Genomic DNA, 6,598 nt, shown 5'->3' with positions numbered 1-6,598 from the left:
TGCACTCTGTACACCTCGTACACACGGCTCTGTACACCTCTTACACAGACTTCGCTCCATACACCTTTCACATACTGCTCCGATCCATACACCTCATACACACACGGCTCTGCTACATCCACACTGTAAACACCTCCTGACCTTACACATACACTTACCCTTGTCCGGCGCCATGGCAACGAACCAGCAGAGTCCTGTACACGGAGGTCCTCCCGATCTATCATGTGATCCCCGACTCCTCCCATCCTGTGACCTCATCACAGGTCCTGTGCGCACAGAGCAGCCATTATGTGGTGTGCTGCTCTGCAGGACTCAGGGAGCTCTCAGCTGACCGGGTGATATACACACCTCCCAACCAGTGCAGGACAATTAATGTCCCGCCCGGGATCGCGGGGCTGACTGTCAAAATCAGGACAGTCCCACTGGATCCGGGACAGTTGGGAGGTATGGTTTTCCTCTTTGTGTTAATTAAATTGTTATATTGTTAACCCTTGCTGTTCCTCCCTTGCGTCCCTGCATTCCACACCCTGCCTACATACACACATGGGACAGATTATTTTCATAAGATACTTGAAAGTACAGTCACCCTTTAACTGCATCCCCCAAAAATCTGTAATTTGTTAAAAAAGGACAAGGTCTCAAATAATAGCATAGTTATAATAATAAAAAGCTATACAATTGCTCATTTTCCCTTTCTACCCAGATAATTCCTCCCTTTTCTCTATGTAGAAACAGGAAGTCTCTTGTCCCTGCATTTATCATTCCCTTCAACTTTTGACCCAGCTGCTCCCTCCTCCTCCTGCCAGGGACTTTTGCAGTGACGACTCATGCAAGGAAAATTGACTTCCTGTTTTTATATAGAATTTAGAGGGATTCAGCTAGTCAATGGAAAAGAGAAGAATTTGTCAGGTAGAAAGACAAAATGAGCAATTGTCAGTACACAGTGCTGTATAATATTATGATAGTAAAATATTAAGAGTATAAAAACTTTGATGGAAGGTGGAGGATGAAGAAGAGGAGAAGGGCTTCCTTAAGCAAAACAGAAGACACCCATGATTTTTTTATAAGTTTATTCATAATTTGCAAACATTGTAATGTTTCGTGCACCATTTTTCCCACATTTTCATACCTGAAATAGATAATTATTGACTCTTTCCACACCCACTTGCATGTAATAAACTCGTGATCTGAGCCGCATCTGTAGTATTTTATTGCTGTGTACTCTGTGCTGCAAAGAGCCCTCTGATAATCGCTCACTGTCCTGGCATTATGACCATGAAGCAGAGATGGGTCGTGGTGGTTTTTGGTTGTGTATCTGTTGGAGGGGTGAGTACAAGACATTATTACCTTTATATCCTGCATAGGGGATCTTGGTGTGTCATTGTAGACCCCTGTAGGGACCCCAGTTACATAAGGAATGAGCAGTGTCACTAATGTTTTAGGTCTGGATGTTGATTGCGTTGAGAAGTCTTCTGGCTTTGAGTGAGATTCTTGGTTTAGAAACAATGATGTTCTCCTTACAGAATAACATAGATGTATATGTGTATATCTATTACAAATAATTGAGGCTTTTGAAATTCAAATTCGCCAGATTCTTAGAAATATATATATAAAAAAATTGCTATCTAGCAAATGCAACTACTGTAAGCCTATAATTTCCCATTAAGAAGATGCGCAACCAACTGAGGTCTCCTACAACCATATTGAATCCCATTAAGGATTTTTTTAATAGAGGTCCTTTCACCATTTTTAGCAGGTGATAATGGCCACACATGGTGGAAAAATGGCTGCAGAGCAGAGTAAAATGTGTGTTTTATTTTTTAATTACTCTGATGCATAGATATTAGCTTGCAAACTTTAGATTCCAATTTTTGCTAAGTCCATGGGGGCATTAGCAGAGATTCTTATCTGCAGGCGGTTACTTTTTTCCACCCTGTCTGACCTTACCAGTCATAAACAGGAGGTATTTTGAAGAAAAAAAAGAAAACGACCACAGAAAAGGTTAGACTTGGCTTTTTGTGTGTGATGTGGAAAGACATACTGTAATAACTCACAGCTCTGCTCTCGTCGCCGATCTCACTGTCAGCATCTACTGGGATTACAAGCAGGGAAGGGAGGCAGAGCAAGATGTATGTATCTACAAACACCTCTGCATTTGCCGCTCTTGTCTTAGAGCACTGTCAGCAGAGGCGTAACTAGGGTTTTAGTTCCGGGGGCGAAGCTTCTGAGTGGGCCCCTAACGAGGTAACCTTGATTATAACTGGGTGACGCACCCTAATATTGGAGGAGATCCTCAGAAGATGACCGCGCTGTTACTGAAAATAATCTAATATATAATTGCAACTAGGCTCTGTCACAGCTCCCGGCGATTGGTAGCTGCACCTCCACAACCCTATTAAGGTCAGCTGCTCGCATCGAACTATGCTGACCGCCATATTGAAACACCCAAATTATGGGTGTTGCGATATGATGGCTGGGATTCATATCCCCTGCCAAGCCGCGCTGCACCGCTCATTGGCTGAGTGGCAAGGGACTCAAATCCCCCGCCAAGCCACGCGGCTCCGCTCATTGCCTAAGCAGCCCGCCGGCTGAGGCTTGGCGGGGGATTGAAATCCTGCACGGCGCCGCTCATTGGCTAAGCTGGCGGGCGGCTCAGCCAATGAGCCGTGCCGCGTGGAGGTCTGCGGCTATGCCTGCTACAGTGACAGTGATTAACACATTAGCCAATGATGGGACAGTAGTAGTTTCATCATCCGGCTAATGTGTTGAATGTAAAAAAAAACATGCATATAAACTACATACAGTACATACAACATACGGTACATACAGAACATACAACATACGGAACATACAACATACAGTACATACAACAAACAGTACATACAACATACAGTTCGTACGGCGCATACAACATACAGTGCATGCAACATACAGTGCATGCAACATACAGTGCATGCAACATACAGTGCATACAACATACAGTGCATACAACATAGAGTGCATACAACATACAGTACATACAGTGCATACAACATACAGTACATACAACATACAGTACTTACAACATAGAGTATATACAATGTACAGTTCATACAACATACTGTGCATACAACATACAGTATGTAGAGTGCATACAACATACAGTACATACAGTATATACAACATAGAGTGCATACTGACCAATCACCTTCATCCCGAAGCCATTGATGTCCTGTAAAAAAAATTAAAATAATAAACCAACAATATACTCCGATTCCCAGAAATCCACTTAATATGAGTGTCCCACAATGCTCTCCCGTGGAGAGCTGCCACATCAGCTGATGCGACTGCTCTCCAGGGGCCCCGGGATACAATGACAGAAGGTATTCTTATGCACTGTATCCTGGAGCCACTGTGAGTATAGTTCATACTCTCACTTGCGGCACTGTTGTGTGGGAAAATTCCCAAGCAGCATTGCCATAAAGTGAGAGCAATGAACTCAGGTAACCTCTTCAGTGATGCACTGCAGGAGCCATTGTCTCCTGTCAGTGTGTCACTGAAGGTCTATAGAGCTGTCACATCTCCTGATGTGACTGCTCTATAGAGGAGATCATCATGAGACACTCACTATTAATTGGACTGCGTTGGACAGGGAGTATACAGTTGGTTTATTATTTTTTAGTTTTTGCAGGCAATCGAGGGCGTCGCAGGAATTAGGTGTTGTTGTAAGTATGGTGAAATTAACCCCTTAATCCCATATGACGTACTATCCCGTCGAGGTGACCTGGGACTTAATTCCCAGTGACGGAATAGTACGTCATATGCAATCGGCCGCACTCTCGGGGGAGCGTGGCCGATCGCGGCTGGGTGTCAGCTGACTATCGCAGCTGACATCCGGCACTATGTGCCAGGAGCGGTCACGGACCGCTCCCGGAACATTAACTCCCGAAACACTGCGATCAAACATGATCGCAGTGTTCCGGGGGCATAGGGAAGCATTGTGCAGGGAGGGGGCTCCCTGCGTGCTTCCCTGAGACCCTCGATACAAGACGATGTGCTCACCTTATACCGAGTGTCTCCTCCCTGCAGGCCCCGGATCAAAAATGGCCACGGGGCTACTTCCGGGTCCTGCAGGGAGTTGGCTTACAAGCGCTTGCTCAGAGCAGGCACTGGTAAGCCTGCAGCCCTGCTTGTCAGATTCCCATATGTAGTTATGTATGTAGTATGTATGTATGTTGTATGCATGTAGTATGTATGTAGTATGTGCCATGTATGTAGTATGTATGTAGTATGTAGCATGTATGTAGCATGTATGTATGTAGCATGTATGTAGCATGTGTGTAGTATGTAGCATGTATGTAGTATGTAGCATGTATGTAGTATGTATGTAGTATGTATGTATATAGTATGTACTGTATGTTGTATGTAAGTTGTATGTATGTAGCATGTTGTATGTATGTAGTATGTATGTAGTATGTTGTATGTATGTAGCATGTATGTAGTATGTATGTAGTATGTCTGCATGTAGTATGTATGTAGTACGTGTGTATGTAGTATATATGTATCTAGTATGTTGTATGTATGTTGTATGTATGTAGTATGTAGTATGTATGTAGTATGTATGTAGTATGTTGTATGTATGTAGCATGTATGTAGTATGTATGTAGTATGTATGTAGCATGTATGTTTGTCTTTTTTTAGCGGGGGCCCACGCCAATTGTTTCCACCATTTAACCCTTTAATTTAATAGCTAGACAGCCCAAATTTTGCACATACACACTACTAACATTAGTAGTGTGGAATCTGCAAAAAAAAAAATGGGGATATGAGATGGTTTACTGTAGGGTTAAAGGGTCAAATGGCGGAAAAAAATTGGCGTGGGCTCCCGCGCAAATTTCTCCGCCAGAGTAGTAAAGCCAGTGACTGAGGGCAGATATTAATAGCCTGGAGAGGGTCCACAGTTATTGCCCCCCCCCCTGGCTAAAAACATCTGCCCCCAGCCACCCCAGAAAAGGCACATCTGGAAGATGGGCCTATTCTGGCACTTGGCCACTCTCTTCCCATTCCCGTGTAGCGGTGGGATATGGGGTAATGAAGGGTTAATGTCACCTTGCTATTGTAAGGTGACATTAAGCCAGATTAATAATGTAGAGGCGTCAATTATGACACCTATCCATTATTAATACAATAGTATGAAATGGTTTAAAAAACACACACACAATTTTGCAAAGTATTTTAATGAAATAAACACACAGGTTGTTGTAATATTTTATTCCACTCTCAATCCACCTGAAGACCCTCGACCTGTAACAAAATAAAAATAATAAACCAACAATATCTCATACCTTCCGTCGATATGTCCCACGATGTAAATCCATCTGAAGGAGTTAAAATATTTTACAGGCAGGAGCTCTGCTATAATGCAGCTGTGCTCGTGCCTGTAAAACCCCGGGGAATGAAGGTAATGTAGGTCAATGACCTGTAGTTACCTTCAGTCGTGGTGATGCGCCCTCTGCTGGATGTCCTCATATGACCTCGAGCGTGGGAACTTTTCTGAATATTTTCCCAGCCTCGAGGTCATATGAGGACATCCAGCAGAGGGCGCATCACCGCGAATTAAGGTAACTACAGGTCATTGACCTACTTTCCATTCATTCGCTGGGGTTTTACTGGCACGAGCACAGCTGAATTAGCAGAGCTCCTGCCTATAAAATAATTTAACCCCTTCAGATGGATTTACATCATGGGACGTGACAGATCATCGGAAGGTATGGGATATTGTTGGTTTATTATTTTTAATTTGTTACAGGTTGAGGGTCATCAGGTGGATTGAGAGTGGAATAAAATATTACAACAACCTGTGTGTTTATTTCATTAAAATACTTTGCAATATTGTGTGTGTGTTTTTTTAACCATTTCATACTATTGTATTAATAATGGATATGTGTCAGAATTGACACCTCTCCACTATTAATCTGGCTTAATCTCACCTTACAATAGCAAGGTGACATTAACCCTTCATTACCCCATATCCCACCGCTACACGGGACTGGGAAGAGAGTTGCCAAGTGCCAGAATAGGCGCATCTTCCAGATGTGCCTTTTCTGGGGTGGCTGGGGGCAGATGTTTTTAGCCAGGGGGGGGGCAATAACCGTGGACCCTCTCTAGGCTATTAATATCTGCCCTCAGTCACTGGCTTTACCACTTTTCTGCGATTTAACCCTTAAATTTAATAGCTACAGCGCCCAAATTTTGCACATACACACTACTAACATTAGTAGTGTGTAATATGCAAAAAAAAGGGAATATGACATGGTTTACTGTATGTAAACCATGTCTCATATCATGTTGGGTTTAGGAAGAAGAAATGAAAAGCCGGCAATTGAATTACCGGCTTTTCTGCATTATCGCGCTGAAGTAAATATAAATATATATATATATATATATCTACTATATAAAGCTGAATGTGTGTATGTGTGTATGTGTGTATGTGTGTATGTGTGTGTGTGTGTGTGTGTGTGTATGTGTGTATGTCCGGGATTGGCATCTGCACCGTCGCAGTTACAGCCACAAAATTTTGCACAGTCACACATCTGGATCCCGAGAGCGTCATAGGCTA

The 6,598-nt window shown here is 43.1% G+C and overlaps 1 pseudogene; it reads left to right on the top strand.

Moving 5' to 3' along the window:
• Positions 1-1,222: 1,222 nt before the first annotated feature.
• The window catches only part of LOC138677328 (NXPE family member 3-like), a 52,648-nt pseudogene continuing 47,272 nt past the window's right edge, over positions 1,223-6,598 (top strand).

This window comes from Ranitomeya imitator, chromosome 4 (genome assembly GCF_032444005.1).
Source record: "Ranitomeya imitator isolate aRanImi1 chromosome 4, aRanImi1.pri, whole genome shotgun sequence".
Taxonomy (NCBI): domain Eukaryota; kingdom Metazoa; phylum Chordata; class Amphibia; order Anura; family Dendrobatidae; genus Ranitomeya; species Ranitomeya imitator.
This window is presented reverse-complemented; position numbering and strand designations above follow the sequence as displayed.